The sequence below is a fragment of the Mustela nivalis genome (assembly GCF_964662115.1).
Source record: "Mustela nivalis genome assembly, chromosome: 6".
NCBI classification, from domain to species: domain Eukaryota; kingdom Metazoa; phylum Chordata; class Mammalia; order Carnivora; family Mustelidae; genus Mustela; species Mustela nivalis.
In genome coordinates, this window is record NC_139025.1 from 115,626,311 (window position 1) to 115,645,094 (window position 18,784).

Sequence of the window (18,784 nt, forward strand, 5' to 3'; positions counted from 1 at the left end):
GAATGGTCACCATCAACTCACAGCATCTCCTATGACTGTCCAGTCTACCTTTAGTTACCAGTATTGAGCAGCCCTTAGCCAGGGGATTCTCATTGACACCCAACCCAACACTGTGCCTGGACAAAGAGATCACAGTTTCAAGGGAGGGCAGGACTGTCATTTGTGAAGCAGTAAAGGAAGCATGCACTCCAGAGAACAAAATTAAGGGCCAAAACCTCCCTGGCCCTCTGCATTTAGTGAGGAGAGACAGCCCAGGAGTCAAGACCAACCAATGGCACAATGAGCTCCATTTCATTGCAACTGTGTCATTTTGGGCAAGCTACACCCCCTTGCCAAGGGTCAATGTTCACATCTATAAAGAAATACAAGAATTGTCTTGAAAATTGCCTATGAACATTTACATGTAGTGTGAATAAGGTGTCTGGCTCAGTGCTAGACACCTGAGTTAGTCATTTAGCTAATCAATGATAAGCATCACTTATGAGCGTCTCAAAGAGAATGGTTGGAAAACCTCAGACAACTCAGGGACTTACAGGCGTACTTGGAGGAAGATTATCTCTGATTTCTGACGTAAGGAAGCTCAGCCACCGGCCTCTGCATCATTTCACCCCCATTTTGGGCTTGAACCATCCATTCATCCATGCTGCCCCTGTCTCTATAAATATATTGGGCTGTCAGCCACTAGGGCTGGAAACTGCTCTTCCTGAGCTAGAATCTCTAACAGCTCAACCTCCACAAGCTGTTCATGAGTTATTTCAAGGGACATTTTGCTGTCAATCACTCACCCTTGAAGTGGACTGCACAGGCCTGCTCTGCACCCAGAATCATGAGGGAGTGGGAGCAACATTTGCTTCTTGGGAATCAGCACATTAGTTCATGACCCCTGAGGAGAAGTCGAGAAGAGGACTGTGATGCCAAACAAGGAAAGGGAACTGTTCCTACCAAGAACTCCATATATATCAGGCAGCATCCTCCTAACACTAGGACGCAGGGAGGAGATTCCCATCCTACAGGGGAAAGAAACTGAGGTTGAAAAATTCTACCGTGTCCATCTGGTGAGCGGGGAAGCTGAGTTTCAAACCTAGGGCTCTTTGACTACAAAGTTCCTTACAGGATTTCTCAGAGGTGGTGGTGCTGTGGTATTTGGGGTAAGATCGTCTTTTATTACATGATGTTTAGCAACTCTGGTCCCTTGGCATTAAAAGCTGATAGCATACCTGGGTCATTGCAGCACCTGAAATGGGAATGGCCTCTGCACATTTTCAAACCTTCCCTTGTGGAGGGCGGGATGCCGCAGGCTGAGGAGGATTCAGATAGATAGATAATGTAAATCAAACAACATCCTGTTTGAGAACAGGATTCTGACAGAGGGTATGAGGAGAAAGGGAGCTTTGCAGATATGGCTGTGAGGCTCTCGACTAGTCTGGAAATCCTTGTAACTCTGAGTATGTGCGTTTCCACCTGAAGTAACGCTTCTTTATGCATGGCATGTGCATGCAAATGATGACACAGGTATATGAGGTGTGCTCTCGAGCACATGTCGGAACGCTCAGGTCCCAGTCCCCCAGACCCCCTCCTCCTCACTTCCTCCACGTTCAGTCTCCTTCTTCTGTCCTGGTAAGTCCCACACCTAAATATATCTCACAGCCATTCCCACTACACTGGTCTACATCAAACCTCCTCACCTCTCATCTGGACCATTGCAACGACCCTGCCCCTAGCAGCAGCTACCACCAACTCGTTCTCCACACCACTGCCAGCATGATCTTTCTAAATGGCAAATCAGACCACATCACTCTCCAGCTCAAAACTCCCGTCATTGCCATTGCCTAGAGCAGTTTTAGAAGCAGACCCTGTATCTAAATGAAATCTCCACACAGAAGGGCAGTATGTAAAGCAAATAAATGCAGGACTGCTCTGTTGAATTATGTAGACTCCTAAGTGAGGCATACAAGGTCTTTACTGATCTGTCCCCCTTCTACCTCTCCGGCAACATCTCTTAACTCTATAGAATCACTGTGGCTCGGTCAGCTAAGTTGGAGGACTCTGGAGACAAGCTTCCTGCATTCAAATCCTTTGCCATTTCCTAGCTGTACAAACTTGGGCACATTGTTTTGCCTCTCTGTGCCGGGGTTTCCTTATTCATAAAGTGGGGCTAATAGTACATCACAGGGTCCTTTTAAGGATTAGATTAGTTTATATTTCTGAAGTACACAAAACAGTTCCTGGCACATAGTAAGCACACAGTAAATTTCAGCTCTTATGACCTTTCTTAAAATTTTTAAAAAGATTTTTATTTATTTATTTGACAGGGAGAAAGAGAGATTACAAGTAGGCAGAGAGGCAGGCAGAGAGAGAGGGGAAAGCAGGCTCCCCGCTGAGCAGAGAGCCCAATGTGGGGCTCGATCCCAGGACCTCGAGATTATGACCTGAGCTGAAGGCAGAGGCTTAACCCACTGAGCCACCCAGGTGCCCCTCTTATGACCTTTCTTGTATCTCATCCTAAGTTGCTCTAAACCTCTACAAGTTCCCTGAAATGTTATGCTACCCCATACTCCAATATTTTGGACACTGTATACATGTGTGGGCAGGAGTGCAGGGCTCAGCTGCAAGACCTGGAGTCATGAGGCTGCTTAAGAAAGGAAGGAACTTGGGTGCCTGGGTGGCTCAGTGGGTTAAGCCGCTGCCTTCGGCTCAGGTCATGATCTCAGGGTCCTGGGATCGAGTCCCGCATAGGGCTCTCTGCTCAGCAGGGAGCCTGCTTCTCTCTCTCTCTCTCTCTCTCTCTCTGCCTGCCTCTCTGTCTACTTGTGATCTCTCTGTCAAATAAATAAATAAATCTTAAAAAAAAAAAAAAAGAAAGGAAGGAACTTTATTATAAGAACACATGTGGACTGCATCTGGCATCAAAAAAGCTATACAGAACTTAAGGGGACTCTAGGCACCAGGTGCTCTAACCAGGTTTCCTGTCTTCCCTGAGCACCTGCTTCATCATCCTTCATCATCCTTCTACACCGACTGGACGGTGCACTGTCCTTCTACACCGACTGGTCTCTAATTTCTTGAGGGATCCAATCAGATTGGCTAAGTTCAGTTTCCAGTGCTTCCTAATTGGGTAAAAGCCCTTTGTGTCCACCTGCTTCATAGGACAACAGCTTCTTTTTTTTTTTTTTTCCTTTCTTTTTTTCTTCAGGTTTTTTTTTTTTTTTTTTTTTGACAGAGAGATAGCAAGAGCCAGAGAGCATAGGCAGAGGGAATGGCAGTGGGAGAGGAAGAAGCAGGCTCCCCACTGAGCAGGGAACCTGATGTGGGGCTCGATCCCAGGGCCCTGGGATCATGACCTGAGTCAAAGACAGAATCTTAACCATCTGAGCCACCCAGGCACCAGGACATCACCTTCTTGTCATGAGGTCATCTCTGGTCCAACCAGTGACCACTGTACTTCAGAGGATGAATTTACTTCTCTTCTCTGAGCTAAGGACTGGGGATGAGGCTGTGCCTCTGGAAGGGGCATTACGAGCAGGCCTTTAACATAACATCCTGCACCTTCCACTGGAACGGCTTCCTTCCTACTTCCCTGTCTGACAAATTCTTTATTTACCAAGGATTACTTCCTTGGTCTCTCTTCCCTGATTCTCCCAGGCAGAACGGGTGCTCACTTTACCCAGGTAGGACCTGAGAATCAGCATCTGTACACTGTCTTTGGAGGGCCTATCTTTTTTTTTTTTTTTTTAAGATTCTATTTATTTATTTGACAGACAGAGATCACAAGGAGGCAGAGAGGCAGTCAGAGAGAGAGGAGGAAGTAGGCTCCCTGCTGAGCAGAGAGCCCAACTTGGGGCTCGATCCCAGGACCCTGAGATCATGACCCGAGTGGAAGGCAGAGGCTTTAACCCACTGAGTCACCCTGGTGCCCTAGAGGGCCTATATTATCAGCAACTGTATTTCTGTCTGCCCATCTTTTAAAAAATTTTTCAGTAATATTCCATTGTGTATATAGATAGCACTGGGTGTTAGACGCAAACAATGAATCATGGAACACTACATCAAAAACTAATGATGTAATGTATGGTGACTAACATAACATAATAAAAAATAAAAAAATTTTTAACATTTTTTAAAAACTTTGAAGTATAGTTAATATATAACATTGTGTTAGTTTTAGGTGCACAACATATATGCCTATCTTTTTGCAAGAATTCCTCACGTATCTCTAGCACCTGGCACACAAATGTGCATTATGCAAAATGCCAAGACATCTGGGGAAGAATTTTATTAAATGGATGAAAAGAATCTGGATATACATGCAAAAGAAGGTAAATTTCAGCCCATGTGTGCTTTCTTTGTTGAAATTGTGTCTTTCCTTCAGGACTAAGACAAGTTCATCTTGAAAAGGAGAAACAGATGTTGTTTCTGTGACATTTTCAAACCTTTCCCTGCTACCAAGAGGCACAATTGCCTCTCATGCCTGATTTCTCTACTCCCTCCAATTGGAATGTCCTTCAAAGGCTCTTCCTTCTCACCCCTTGCCTACCTGGTGGATACTATTCACGTTTGAATAATCCCACACATGTTAGATTCTCTAAGAACATCCCCTTGACCTCCTCCTCTTCCCCAACATTGACACTTCATTCCTCCTTGCTCAGTACCAAGTTTGTATGGTAACCTATAGCTGTTTTTATGTTGATCCTATAGAATGGAGCTTTATTTCCTTATATATTTTGGGGGTTTTGCTTATAAAGGAACTCATTGAAGGCAAGAAGAAGAACCTATTCCTCTTTATAGCTCCCATACATCTAAGACAGTCATTAGAATGCAAGAGGTACCAAATACATGTTTGTTGAATGAATGAATGAATGAATGAATGAACAAATGAATATAGGGCACATAGTTATTCCAAAATAGCACAAAATCCCCAAACCCTTCGCTTGGTCTTTGAAATGTGATTTTCTTGCTGCAGACCTCCCTTTTTTTCATCATGTTTCATTCAGACTAAAGCCACTTCTTTTCTCATAGTTCTCACAATTTCCCTGAGTATATTTCAACTGACTAATGGGGACAAAAATACTCACTAGAGTGCCACTATAAACAACTGAGGCTACAAACATTTTCAAAGGGGTTTTCTAATGATTGCTTTACCCAAAGAAGGTCTTGGTACACATATTTGAAGGAAATGTGAAACTTCTCTGCTATCCCAGCTTTCTCATATTTCCCCCCGACCTTTGCTACCTTTCTGCCATTTCTAGGTCTGACAAATGTGCATTATGCAAAATGCCAAGACATCTGGGCAAGAAGCATTTTTTAAAGCAAAGAAAATCTTCTTTTCAATGCGTGTTAGCTCAAAAACACCGATTCCTCACACCATGCATGAATATAAATTGAAGATGTATTAAAGATCTAAATGTGAAACCAAATTTTAAAACTATGAAAAGGGATAATAAATAAATATCATGAACTTCCATGAAAAGAAGGATCTCTTAAGAAATAAAAGAATTATAAAATATAAGGGCAAAAAAATGTCTTTGCAAGTAACTTGGCAATTTCTAATGAAGTTGGAAATGGACACATTATGTGACTGAGCGATTCCACTTTTAGGTTTACACCCTAGAGAAAAACTTACACATGGTCACATGGAAATGTATAAAAGAATAAAGAAGTATTCTTTCATAATCAGGAGAAATTTAGGAACCTTTTATGTCATAGCCTTCCAAAGACAGAAGAAACACAAGATTTTGCATGAAAGTCACTTATTTTGGGAAGTGATCCCAGGGAAACATATGTAGGGAGATAGGAAGAGGGAAAGAGGGAAGAAGGTAAAACCAATCCAAAAATGTGTATCTAACCAGTCACCACTGTAGACAACTCTAGTGGGGCTCTATTCTACTAGAGATTTCTTTTGGAACCCTATAGAAAATAGATTTCTTTTACAACACCACAGAATTTTTTGCCCCAGAGATAAAAGATGAGCACATTTATTAATGAGCTTCCAACTATCATTGGTCAAGGATTGCCCTATGAAGTGTTAATTCTCTCATATTTCTAGGTTGTATACATCTTAGAATGACTGAGTAGGATCCCATTGGAATTCCCAGATTGTCCTTATCTTTTCTTTTATATGCTCTATCTCTTTGCCTTTTGGTCCCACTTTCTGAGAGTTCTTCAAATTTATTTTCCAACTCTTCTACATTCTTTTATATTTATCCATGTTGTGTTTTATTTTCTGAGAGCACTTTCTTTTCTCTAATTGCTTCTTTTTTCATAGCAACCTGTTCTTGTTTTATAGACGCACCAGCTTTTCTTGTCTTATCGACGGATTAGCTTTAAAATCTCTCTGCAGATTTTAATTATTATTTTTCGTCTCCTCCCTACATTCTCTTTTTTCTCTGGGGTCACATCCTTTCTTATAGTCTCTTTTTTATGGTGGAAATTTTCCTCAGCTGTCTGATAATATCATTGATTTTTATTTAAGACCGAGGCATTAAAAAGCTGTTTGGAGTTGTATAATGGGTTAGACTTTAGAATTGGAGAACTTTGTCTTATGTTATCAGATAGGAAGTTTGCCTTTACTATGAGTGTCCCCCAAATGCCAGATAAATAGAAATTATTCAGTTGTCCAGGAAAGAACCTTCTGCCTATGGAGAGATGTCCTGTGGTTAGAGGCTTTACATTAAAGTTGTGAGGAGGTGTTCCATTCATAGATACCCCATTAATCCATCTGTTGCCTGCTCTACATTTTACTACTGTAAAAAAAGAGAAACATGCTATCTTTGTGGGCATGTTGGGTTTCTTTTAGGCTATACTGTGACTCCTGTTATGCTCCAGACTGCAAATTCCCTTGTCCTACTCTATCAATTACCCTTCTTTATGTCATTTTCTCTCTTCAGAAATTTGTTGAAATCTCTCCTCCACTTTGCTTTTGAGATAAGAATCTTCTTTTCTTTCCAGGTGAGTTAATAATCTATATCGATTAGAATGACAATACATTTGGTCTTTTAAGTTATTCCTTTTTTAAAAATTATTTTTATTAACATATAATGTATTATTTGCCCCAGGGGTACAGGTCTGTGAATCGTCAGGCTTACACACTTCACAGCACTCACCATAGCACATACCCTCCCCAGTGTCCCTAACCTAACTACCCTATCCCTACCTCCCCACTCCCCAGCAACCCTCAGTTTGTTTCATGAGATTAAGAGTCTCTTATTATTTGTCTCCCTCCCAATCCCATCTTGTTTCATTTTTTCTTTCCCTACACCCCAAGCCCCCAACTCTGCCTCTCAAATTCTTCATATCAGGGAGATCGTACAATAATTGTCTTTCTCTGATTGACTTCTTTTGCTCAGGATAACTCTCTAGTTCCATCCATGCCATTGCAAATGGAAAGATTTCATTTCTTTTGATGGCTGTACAGTGTTCCATTGTATATACATATATACCACATCTTCTTTATCCATTCACCTGTTGATGGACATCTAGGTTATTTCCATAGTTTGGCTATTATGGACATTGCTGCTATAAACATTCGGGTGCACATGCCCCTTTGGATCACTACCTTTGTATCTTTAGGGTAAATACCCAGTAGTGCGATTGCCAGGTCGTAGGGTAGCTCTATTTTCAACTTTCTGAGGGACATCCATGCTGTTTTCCAGAGTGACTGCACCAGCTTGCATTTCCACCAACAGTGTAGGAGGCTTCCACTTTCTCTGCATCCTCGCCAACATCTGTCATGTCATGACTTGTTAATTTTAGCCATTCTGACTGGATTGAGGTGATATCTCACTGTGGTTTTGATTTATATTTCCCTGATGCTGAGTGATGTGGAGCACTTTTTCATGTGTCTGTTGGCCATATGGATGTGTTCTTTGTAGAAATGTCTGTTCATGTCTTCTGCCCATTTTTGATTGGATTATTTGTTCTTTGGGTGTGGAGTTTGATAAGTTCTTTACAGATTCTGGATACTAGCCCTTTATCTGATATGTCTTTTGCAAATGTCTTCTCCCATTCTGTAGGTTGTCTGTTGGTTTTGTTGACTGTTTCCTTTGCTGTGCAAAAGCTTTTGATCTTGATGCAGTCCCAATAGTTCATTTTTTCCCTTGCTTCCCTTGCCTTTGGCGATGTTTCTAGGAAGAACTTGCTGTAGCTGAGGTCGAGGGGTTGCTGCCTGTATTCTTCTCAAGGGTTTTTTTTTTTTTAATTTTTTTTTTTTATTTTAAAGATTTTTATTTATTTATTTGACAGAGAGAGATCACAAGTAGGCAGAGAGGCAGGCAGAGAGAGAGAGGAAGGGAAGTAGGCTCCCTGCTGAGCAGAGAGCCCGATGCGGGGCTCAATCCCAGGACCCTGGGATCATGACCTGAGCCCTGAGCCAAAGGCAGAGGCTTAACCCACTGAGCCACTCAGGCACCCCTCCTCAAGGGTTTTGATGTATTCCTGTCTCACACTGAGGTCCTTCTTCCATTCTGAGTCTATTTTCATGTGTGGTGTAAGGAAATGGTCCAGTTTCATTCTTCTGCATGTGGCTGTGTAATTTTCCCAACACCATTTGTTTTTAATGCTTCTTTTGATGATTTTACTGTATTGATGTTTCACTTCATAATCTGTGGTTACTTTTCTGGGATACATGTGTATACCTGCTGGTGTGGTGTTTCCATCTGATAATTTGAATGTTTTACAGTCTACTGTTCTTCTAATTGATAACTTTATAATCTAACTTTATATAATTAATTCTAGCATATAGCTAGATTTTTAAAAAATCCAATCTGATAATGCATTTTTTAAAGATTTATTTATTTATTTTGGAGAGCGAGAGAGTGGGGGAGGGGCAGAGGGAAAGGGAGAGAGAGAATCTCAAGCAGATTCCCCACTAAGTGTAGAGCCCAATGTGGGCCTTGATCTCATGATCCTGAGATCATGACCTGAGCAGAAATCAAGAGCTGGATATTTAACCGACTGAGCCACCCAGGTGCCCCAGATAATGCATGTTTTTAATAAGTGTGTATAATTTATTTACATTTTCATGAATATGTGCCTATATGAATTTTCAGTACCAGCTTATGAGGATTTCTGTTTACCATTTTTTCTTTTTTTTTTTTTTTTAAAGATTTTATTTATTTATTTGACAGAGAGATATCACAGTAGACAGAGAGGCAGGCAGAGAGAGAGAGAGAGGGAAGCAGGCTCCCTGCTGAGCAGGGAGCCCAATGCGGGACTCGATTCCAGGACCCTGAGATCATGACCCTAGCCGAAGGCAGCGGCTTAACCCACTGAGCCACCCAGGTGCCCACCATTTTTTCTTTATTCTTTCTCTGTTGATAGATTTTTCTGCATCCCTATTTTCATGTTTTAGTCTGCTTCTTGAAAGCTATAGATTGTACTTCTATTTTTTAGTAGTTTCTCTAATTTTATAACATATACACAATTTCTCACTTTTCTAACAACTATTAAATATTTCAGTCCCACCTAACTCTTTGAATAATTATCATCCTTCATTTTATTATAGTTCTTTAGAATTTCCATTTTACATTTTTACACAGAAAGTATTGTTTTCTCAGTCAATACTTAAATTTCTCTACATTTTAAACAAGTTTCTATGCTGTCATTAAATGCATCCTCTAATAATTATTTTAGTGAGCATCTGAAAGTATAAACTCTCTTAGTTGTTATTATATCAAAAATGCATTTGTTGCAGGGCTCCTGGGAGGCTCAGTTGGTTAAGTGTCTGCTTTGGGCTTGGGACATGATTTCCAGGTGCTGGGATAGAGCCCCCGGGGCAGGCTCCTTACTCAGCGGGGAGTCTGCTTCTCCCTCTGCCTCTCACCCTCCCCCAGTTCTCTCTCTCTCAAATAAATAGATGAATAAATAATTTTTTAAAAATGTATTTATTGCTTAAATGGAACATAAAATTAGTGAATACCAAACTATTGCTCCTAGGGAAAATACAGGGTTGGGCTCCTGAGAGTCTGCGGAGATATTTCAAAAACCAATCAACACATAACTTTGTTTAGTGTGTGTTTTTGCTTAATGAAACATTGCTTAATATATACAAAATTAACACAAAATTCTCAGCCAACAGCACTATAACTCGTCTCTAATACACCTATTTTCTCCATAAGGCACATAACAACTTTCTGAGCTTAGCCATCACTTCGGAATTATGCTCGGGGTCCATTTCAGATGGCTAACTTACTAACAAAAAAGCACAAAAGGTGCAACCAAAAAACAAACAAACAAACAAACAAAAAAACAAAACAAAAAAAGTAGCACTAGGTAGACTACAAAAAGGATACTTGTTTACAATAGGAGAATTGAAACAAGAAGGTGGAGTGTTGCCTTGTTTGACCTCAGATGAGACTAAGTGTCTGATGACTCAAAATTTCCCCCTTTACTGCCCATGTCGGCAAATGACCCACAAAAGGCACAGGTACTGATTTTTGGGGTTACGAATACATTTTTGTGAATAGGCAAATCCACAAGTACAAAATCTGCAAAGGAAGATTAAGTGTATCTATAACATAATGACTTTTTACAAAGTGAAGGCATTCATATTGCAAGTAAAGTCAAGAAACGTTAACATTTCCAGCATCTCCCTTGGGTGCTCTTTCAACAGGAACCACTGTCCTGACTTCTAACATCAGAGATGAGTTAACCTATTTTTTCATATCAGTATAAGCATGTGTTTTGTACTCTTGTTCTGGCTTTTTTTTTGGTAAATATTACATTATTTATCCATGTTGTTGTGGGTTGTAACAGTATCACTCATTTTAAAGCATTTTTACTAGTCCATTCTGTACAATTAGTTTTGTCAGAAGTGAATTTGTGTTCTTATTGTTGCTTTCATTGGCTTTCCTAGGATTATATTTCCTCATGAATTTTGGCTTTTTGACTTTCAAGTTCACTTTAAGTAGGAAGCTTTCTGCTTCTTCATCTTACTCTTACTTTCTCGTAGTATAGTGGGTGTACTGGTGCTTTCCCCTGACCTCCGAAGGCCCCAGTGTCTCACGGCGGTGTTTCAGCGTACCTCCCCTGCAGCAACATTGAGGATATCCAGTCTCAGAGCCTGCAGGAGACTTGGCTCAGGTCCTGCTTGTGAGGCTGTGTCCATCCATCTGCCTTGGAAGGTCCCGATTTTCCTGGAAACATTTACCCCAAGCAGCAGAGGGTCAGCTTCCTGAACCCCCTTCACAGGAGGCGCACCCCACTCCAGTTCCTAGCAGCATGCAGGGAGCCTGACTCTATTCTATGCCTCGAGTGGAGCTGTTTTGTTTCTGTTTCTCTGCTGGAGTCAGTCTCCTATCGCTGTTGTCTGGCCTGCCCTTGATTGGCTTCATCCTTGCTTACTTTTGTGGATTTCTGGTCCCAGGGATGCTTGCCTTGTCTTTCATCCCAGTATCTCTTTTTGGTTATCTCTTCTATTTGACCTGTCATTGCTGTGTCTGGAGATGGGAGAAGTCGTGAGGACTGAACTTTACTATGCTGTCTGGAAGTCTGTAGTGCTTTGTTTTATCAGCAAAGCATTTTTATTCTGAAATAAAGAAAGCACCATTCAAGAGTCGCCATCCAGCTGGAAACAACCCAAACATCCATCAGCCGGTGAATGGTAAACAAAAATGTGGTATATCTATATAATGTAATATTAGCCAGCCATGAAAAAGAATGAATTACTGCTACATGCTTTTACACGGATGAACCTTAAGAACATTATGCTAAGTAAAAGAAGCCAAAGAAGAGAGACTGTACATTGCATTATTCCATTTATATGAAATATCCATGATAGGCAAATCCATTGAGACAGAAAGCAGATTGATGTTTCTAGGAGCTGGGGGAGGGGGAAGTGGGGAGTGACTACTAATGGATATGGGATTTCCATCTGGGGTAATGAAGGTGGTCCAGAACTAGATAGTAGTGATTGTTGCATAACATTGTAAATGTACTAAATGCCACTGAATTGTATACTTTAAAAGGGTTAAAATTGTGAATTTTATGTTATGTGAATTTTACCACAACACACCTCTCTGCAAACCCTCATAACTGCCCCTGTTGGAATGTATCACTCTTTCTTTGCACCAACACAGTACTGGGTCAATATGTTCAGTGAGCATCTTTTATATTATACTGCATATTATTTGTCTTTGTGTCTGTCCCTCTGATGTGGGAAACAAAGGGAGAAGAAAAATTATTAAATCTCCTTACTACCTACAGTCCGTTGACAAGTCCTTGAAACATGCAGAGTGACATTTCCCTAGGAACTCAACTGCCTCAATGTTAATACTTTGCTAAGGGCAAAAGGCTATTCTAGCCCGACCCCTCCCCCCCCCCAGGATCCTGTAAATCTACTTTAATGTATTAAAATTCCTTTGGGGGCGCCTGGGTGGCTCAGTGGGTTAAGGCCTCTGCCTTCAGCTCGGGTCATGATCCCAGGGTCCTGGGATCGAGCCCCACATCGGGCTCTCTGCTCGGCAGGGAGCCCGCTTCCTCCTCTCTCTACCTGCCTCTCTGCCGGCCTCTCTGCCTACTTGTGATCTCTGTCTGTCAAATAAAAAAAAAAAAAAAAAAAAAAAAAAAATTCCTTTGGAAACTTTCTTTATCTCTAAACCCCTCAAGAGACATGTTGGCAATCATCCCCTGAGCATGTGGCCCACCAATACATATCTGAAGGGTCTCATGACTAAGGTTTTATGAGATGGTAATAAGTTACCTTTTCCCCACAATAGCTAGCCCTCCCCCAAGGTCCTGGAAACCTTGCTTTCAAAACTCCTTAGAGGGCGCCTGGGTGGCTCAGTGGGTTAAGCCGCTGCCTTCGGCTCAGGTCATGATCTCAGGGTCCTGGGATCGAGTCCCGCATAGGGCTCTCTGCTCAGCAGGGAGCCTGCTTCTCTCTCTCTCTCTCTCTCTGCCTGCCTCTCTGTCTACTTGTGATCTCTCTGTCAAATAAATAAATAAATAAATCTTTAAAAAAAAAAAAAACAGAACTCCTTAGAGACTTACACTATCCCTAACCCCCTCCCAACATGAAAGTATATAATGAGCTACTCCTCATGACCCCGGTGCAGCTCTTTCTGCCCATGGATCCTATCCCCGTGCTTTAATAAAATCACCTTTTTGCACCAAAGACGTCTCAAGAATTCTTTCTTGACCATCGGCTTCGAACACTAACGTCGTCTTCCCTCCATCACCACTATCAGACCAAAAGATACTTTTAGGAAGGGGAGTGTGAGGGGCACCTGGGTGGCTCAGTGGGGTCAACCTCTGCCTTCAGCTCAGGATCCAGGCCTGCTTGCTCAGCAGGGAGCCTGCTTCCTCCTCTCTCTCTGTCTGCCTCTCTGCTTACTTATGATCTCTGTCTGTCAGGTAAATAAATAAAATCTTTAAAGAAAAATCTAAAAAAAAAAAAAAAAAAAGGTGGGGAGTGTGTCCTATTCACCTTTGTTTCTTTGTCATCCGGCTTAGTGGCTTAGTGTCCAGAACAGAGTAAGCCCAACAAATATTTGCTGAATAAATGAATGAACAAATTAAACTCACAGGACCACCAAGAAAAAGAAAAAAAAAACAAGTCACTCTTCCTCTAAGTCTCACAATTTATTGTTAGAATTACCCCCTGGGGAAAGGGTTTTCATTCGGGAGCATACTGTGGTGCGCACGGAGCCGAAGCCTTTTGTGTGAGGAAACAGGGCCAGCAGCCATGACCTGGCCCTGACCCCTGACCGTATCCCTGGGGGCCCCATACAGCTTTGCCTTTCCAGCCTCTGCCAATCCGCACATAGCATCTGCTGGAGGGGCAGTCACAATGGCTGCAGGCTCAATTAATCAACATATTCCTAATAACTAAGCTCAGAGATGCTTCTGCTGAGTCACCCTCCAGCACAAAGCATTTTTTTTTTTAAACGATGCTCCCATCTGTCCTCTAGGGTGTGAATTGCAAATATGGCAGCCTCACTCTGTAGAGAGGGTTTAAATGACAGCCCCTGGGTTAGGCAATAAACAGTAGAATAAACAACGTATCAAATTGGGAGAGATTCCAGGGGTTCCTATATTTGACTATGTATTTGCAGGCTTTAGGGATATACATTTCCCCAATATACCAGCTATGAGATTAGGAGTTTGAGATCTAAAAATGTCTTCCTTGGCTTATGCTACAATTCTTTAGGACATGGCCAAAGATGTTTCTTCTTGTTCCAACTCACGAGGAGATAAGGGCAGGAAAGGAGTCCTTAACCATTTCCCTCATGTTTGCTGTTTATACTCTCAAAATGACTTTTAAATGATCACTTTCACTCTCTCATATTAAATTTGCAATCTTTTCTTTAACAGATATTGAGAACCTACGCTGTGCCAGGAATTCTGGACTCCTCAACATAAGTAAAATGTAATCCCTCTTTCCAAGGTATGAGTTCATAGGCTTTTTTTAGGATTTGCTCCAAGTTCTTATTTCTGATTCTAACCCAGCTTTGTAAAAAGTGCCCCCTAATTTACCAGCTGGTAAACATTTTTGACCACCCTTATGATTCTCTGTGCTTATAATAAATGGAACAAGTTACTGTTAATCTCTCCTCGTGTTGTCCTAACGATCAGCAGCCTGTGGACAGGTTGGGATTGTCTGAGCCCAATCACACTGAAATCCCTTGAATTATCTGGAATGGAACAGTTTGTTTTTGCCCGTGAAAGATACAGAGTAGGCACTCGAAAATAATTGCTTTCTAGCAGGGAGCCTAGAGTTCCGTGGAAACATGCCCTTCTCACACAGCATCCCCAGGTTCTGACATCATGAAGACTGATCTGCCCCGACTGACGCGAATGGCTTTTCTGGGAAACCCCACAGCAGTCCACAGTGCCCTGCAGTTCCCAGTCACTCCGTGTAGTCCCCAGAATGTTGCTGAGGGACATGGCAGGCAGAGTAAAGTTGCATAAGTCTCTGTCATCTAGGAGCCAGACCCAAGGAGACTGAAGGCTTCATTTCCTCTGCTGACTGAATGTATGGGGTCCCTGGTCTGCTTTGAAAGGGATGTGCTAGGATTTCAAAGCCAGCCCTGCAGTCTGCCAGCAATGATGCTGACTATTCATGCAGCCAATATCTGTCATTCGTGCCACCTGCAACACAGAGTCGCACAGTAAAAGAATTTGGGATCAAAAATGTTCAATGAAAGAAAGAAACTTTTTTTCACTTCCAGCAAGGTTTTTGGTGTTATTGTTGTTGCATTTTTTTGTTTTGTTTTCTTTTTGTTTTGTATAAAACAGGTAACAGTTGGGGCGCTTGGGTGGCTCAGTCGGTTAAGTGACTGCCTTCAGCTCAGGTCATGATCTTGGGGTCCTGGGATTGAGCCCCACTTCGGCCTTCCTGCTGGATGGGAAACCTGCTTCTCCCTCTCCCACTCCCCCTGCTTGAGTTCCCTCTCTCACTGTGTTTCTCTCTGTCAAATAAATAAATAAATAAATAAATAAAATCTTTAAAAAAATAAAAATAGGGTGCCTGGGTGGCTCAGTGGGTTAAGCCGCTGCCTTCCGCTCGGGTCATGATCTCAGGGTCCTGGGATCAAGTCCCGCATCGGGCTCTCTGCTCAGCAGGGAGCCTGCTTCCTCCTCTCTCTCTCTGCCTGCCTCTCTGCCTACTTGTGATCTCTCTCTGTCAAATAAATAAATAAAATCTTAAAAAAGATAAAAATAAATAAAAATAAAATAGGTAATAGCCTCCAAAGAGGGAGGGAGATGTGCTATCTCATAGTCACCTGTCATTCATTAATCCCAATCACAAATGCTATTGTTCTGCTCCTGTCAATCAGCATGGCATTGGAGGGACTTCTTCGAATATTAGAGTGACTTCTTCTTCCTCATCTTACTGCCTTTTCACTCTCTTTTTGTATGCAACTACATTGTAGCCAAATACAAGAAGGCAGGGGAACTGTCCGTGTTGTTTGCCACTGTCTTTGCTCCAGTTCCTTCCCTCAGAAGCAGACCCTGGGCCAAAGATTCATGCAAGTAATTTATCTGAGAAGTGATTCCAAGAAACAGTGGTTGGGAAGGGAGTCAGAGAAGGGAAGTTAGCCCAAAACAAAAGGATTACGAAGCAAGTTACATCATGGGTAAGTGGAGCCTAATCCCATGGGTGAAGTCTGGGAAATAGGGTATTACACAAATCTCAAAGTTATCCCACCTAAGGAGTGAGGAAATTGGGGTATTTATATGCCAATTTTCAGCAGACATTGGTAGACAGCTGTTCCTATGTAACATTAATTGTATGGGGGAAAAAATGAACCTTAAGTCTGACTTCATTTACTATAAACAATTTAATGAAAGAAGGGTCATGTACCCAGATGTAAAAATTGGAACCATAATTTATCTAGAAGAAAACATAGGAAAATATGTGTACAACCTTAGGGTAGGCCAACATTACTTAGGACACAAAAAACACTGAAAAAAAAATCTGAACGATTAATAAATTGGACTCCAGTCAGAATTAAATAATTCTGCTCTTTGCAAAACATTATTAAGGAAATGAAAAGGCAAGTCACAGAATGTTTTTAATGCATGTATCTGACAAAAGACTTATATCCAGAATAGGTAAAAAAAAAAAAAAAAAAAAAAAAAAAACCTCTTGCAAATGAATAGTGGCAAAAGATTTGAACAGACGCTTCATAAAATAAAATATACAAATGGCCAGAAACCCATTGGAAATGGGGTTCAATATTATTCATCATCAGAGAAATGCAAATTAAAACCACAATGAGACATCACAATAAGTCCACTACAGTTGCTAAACTGAAAGGATTTGACGAAGCAAATGTCAGCAAGCACAACTGTACCTCTCAGGTGTTGCTGGTAGGAGTGCCAGATGATACAAGAATTACTGCCACACGCTCCTTTGCCGTTTTTTATAGGATAAAACCTATCTCTCTAGAATATAGCAATTTCACTCCTAGGTATAGATTGAAGATAATCGACAGCACATATCAACAAAAAAGACTGGTACAAAAATGTTCATAACAGCTTTTTTTTTTTTAAAGAATTTATTTATTTATTTGACAGAGAGAGATGACAAGCAGGCAGAGAGGCAGGCAGAGAGAGAGGAGGAAGCAGGCTCCCTGCTGAGCAGAGAGCCTGATGTGGGGTTCGATCCCAGGACCCTGGGATCATGACCCGAGCCGAAGACAGTGGCTTAACCTACTGAGCCACCCAGGCGTCCCTGTTCATAACAGCTTTTAACAAAATACAGAAAACAACCCGAATGGCCATCGACAGGTAAAGAACAAATTATAATACAATCATACAATAGAATGCTATTGAACACTAAAAAAGGTTGAACTACTGATGCACATCACAACATGGGATGAACATAAAGACAAAATGGTACCAACCAAAGGAAGCACATATGAAAGGGTACATTCTGTATGGTTTCATATATATTAAGTTCAGAAGCAGGAAAAGCCAACCTATAGTGATAAAAATCTGACCAACGCTTGCCCTTGGGAGTTGGAGAGTGACAGGAACAAGACATTCCTAAGAGACCCTGGGGCTTTCGGAAATGTTTTATATCTTGTCTTGGATGGTGATTATATGAGTGTTTAGAGGTGTCAAAACTTGCTTGTAATAACCTGTGCTTTTATTGTGTAAAATTGTACCTTGATACATATTATAGATTTATCTTTAAAAAAGAAAATACAGGGTGCCTGGGTGGTTCAGTCCTTAAGCGTCTGCCTTTGGCTCAGGTCATGATCCCAGCGTCCTAAGATGGAGCCCCCATATCAGGCTCCCTGCTCAGCAGGGAGTCTGCTTCTCCCTCTCTCCTGCTCCCCTGTGCTGTGTTTCTTGTCTCCATATTTTTATCATTAATAAATAAAATCTTAAAAAGATAAAAGAAAATACAACGACCATTAAAAATATGGAGTAATTTGCTCAGTGTTCGGCACCCTCTTCCCCACTCCCTCCAACTTCTTGCTAGACAGTAAGCTTCAGGAGGGTAGAAGATGTACCTGGTTTGATCTCTACTGTATCCCCAGCACCAAGTATAGCATCCAGGATCTTTTGAATGCTCAAGTCACATTTGTTAATATCGTAAGTTTTTAAGAGCCTCTGTGCATTGTGCTGTGGCTTTCTCATATCTCCTTTTGCAAACATGATTTGTTCTTGGCAGACGCTAGTGGCCCCAGAAGCTCAAGCACAGGTGCATTGTCTAGGAGGGGAGCTTGCAGGTGGGAACCCAGCAGGGCCCTGGGTGTCCTTGGGCACTGACAGGGTCCCAACTGTGAGCACCATCTGTTCCTGTGAAGGGTGTCTGACAGCATCCACAGTCCTGAACCTGGAAGGTGAGCGCCTCTGAGACCGAATGTCAGGCTCCCGTTCCATCCTCCTGCCTACGGGGAGCCCATAGAAAGTCTCTTCAACCCTGTGATTAGAAAGCATCAACATGTGTACCGCTTTGTAACTGATCAAGTATTTCCCTCATATGGTCTTATTTTATCTTTCCCCTGGCCCTTTAAGATGGGTATTTGCTAACCCTATTTTACAGAGAGGTTAAGTGACTTCCCCAAGGTCACACGGCTGGCAAGTGGTGGAACTGGGACTCACATCAAGCTTCTAACTATTTACTACTATATTAAATGTCCTAGTGCTGTGTCATTTAAGGGCCTTTAGAAGCAGTTTCTGAAATCTGAAATGGAACGATGATTAACATTAATTCTCTGCCTTGAATGCAGTTTGTTCTGTATGCCCCTGAAAGATTAACCTGCCTAGACCACCCTACACACATTTTCCATGCTCCTTATCACCTACCAAGTAAAATTCACTCTCCTTAGCT